The sequence below is a fragment of the Etheostoma spectabile genome, chromosome 15, assembly GCF_008692095.1.
Source record: "Etheostoma spectabile isolate EspeVRDwgs_2016 chromosome 15, UIUC_Espe_1.0, whole genome shotgun sequence".
NCBI classification, from domain to species: Eukaryota; Metazoa; Chordata; class Actinopteri; order Perciformes; family Percidae; genus Etheostoma; species Etheostoma spectabile.
Window position 1 is genome coordinate 29,607,524 of NC_045747.1, and position 2,016 is coordinate 29,609,539.

The window sequence follows — 2,016 nt, forward strand, 5'->3', positions numbered from 1 at the left end:
GGGGGGGGGGCTAAAACAGCTTGTCCTTGAAATGTTACTCAGACTGGCAGAAATTATACGTGTTGGGGACTATTTTCTGCAGCGAATTAATACACATTTGGTGCATCCAAACGGGGTGTGATGTGGGATATAGTCAAAATAAAGTACTGTTTTTGGACAATAAGAAAGAAAATACATCATCACCATGATCCTTATATTGTGTCCCATTTTTGGAGCTGCTTTCTTCAAAATGATCACTAGCTCATCTAAGTGCAGCTTTGTTTTGCCTGTTTGAACACTACAATTTTACAGATTAAACACTCCTGAAAATTAACAGAATGCATGAATTGAGCATGAAATCCATCCAACCATTTAAAAACTAAGGTCCTATGTACTGAACATATACATTAAGCAGTACCTATATTGTCATTTTGTAAACTGATCTTTTTTTAGGGTAACGGAGCTACGTAGAAACCCCAGTAAAACAACTCAATATATTTAAATATTTTAATTTAATATTTCATTTACCCCAAATTATGGGTAAACCTATTAAATACGTAAATTGTTAATGAGTAAGAATCCCTTAGAATAATATCAACAAACACCTGAAAATGTCAGAACTCCAACGTAAATCACAGTACAGTTCCACCCTTATAGCCTTCTAGAGATCTGGAAGGTGGTGTTAGAGTATTTTCTTTCCCCTATGAGAGTCTGAAGAAATGCTGTCACTACATGAGATTGTGGGGATTAAGAATGTGATTAATATTTTGACAGTGATGCTAAATATAGCTAATCTGGAAAATAGGTAGGGCTTCTTCAGATTTCATGCAAAAACTCTAATCAGCTTCACCTGTTAAAGGTCCCATATTATAAAATATGAGGATTCTGTGTCTTTTTTATTATAAAGCAGGTTGAGGTGCTATATATATATATATATGATATCATATAATAATTCAACCACACACCACACACACACACACACACACACACACACACACACACACACACACACACACACACTGTAAATGCATGAAAATGCTCAATCCACAAAGAAATGCACACAGCCCAGACTCAGAAACTGCCTTTAAACCAGCTCTTAGGACTTCTTTACAGTTGTAATGTCACAACTATGCTATAGATAGGTAGAAGGTGTTGCTACAGTGCTGTTACAGTCATTCCCCAGCTGCACTGATGGTGCAGAGACTCAAAGGGTGCAGATGCAAAAGACCAGGAAACTCTGACCAATCAGAGCAGACTGGGTTTTTTAGGAGCGGGACCTAACGAGACAGTCGCTAAAACTGAGCGTTTCAGACAGAGGGTGAATACAGATATCTTCAGTTAGACAGTATAAGAAAAATAATGTGTGTTTTGAACATTAAAGCATGTTCTAGTAAAACCCCAAAATACAAGTAGAAACCTGAAAATCAGCATGAGGGACCCTTTAAGAAATTCTTAAAGGCTGCTGTTTTCAGTGAAAAAGCTGTAATTAAGCCACTGTAAACTACTTCTTCAACAGCAAACTGCAGACAAACTGAAAATAGTGGCGCATTTGGCAGCAAAAGAGACAGAGATTGACCTCAGAAATTGGTGGAGACCAAAACAGAGCTAACATGAGTGTGCTAGCATGTTAGCCCAAACTTTTAAAAAGTAATGATATGTCAGTTTGTTCCACTGCCCCCCAAATGGCCAAATAAATTACTGAATGCAGACAGTTGTTGATGCTGCTCTGTGTATGCTAGATGTTTTATTTTTTTACTTCATTAATCCCACGAGGGGAAACTACACTTTTCACTCTGTTGTTATTACACACAGGCCTGAATTACACACAAATGCTCAGGACCTACACATGCACGAATGGAGGGGTGTCAGAGTTAGGGGGCTGCCCATGGAAAGGCGCCCCGAGCGGTTAGGGGTTCGGTGCCTTGCTCAAGAGCACCCCCATACTTAGGTCCGTACGGGGACTTGAACCAGTAACCCTCCGGTTCCCAACCTAACTCCCTATAGACTGGGCTACTACCACCCCCATACAGACTATAG

General features: G+C 39.4%; 1 protein-coding gene across 1 annotated transcript in view; it reads left to right on the forward strand.

The window, feature by feature from the left end:
• Nucleotides 1-2,016, forward strand: part of copz2 (COPI coat complex subunit zeta 2) — a 20,705-nt gene that overhangs the window by 5,098 nt on the left and 13,591 nt on the right. The gene's annotated exons all lie outside the window — the stretch shown is intronic.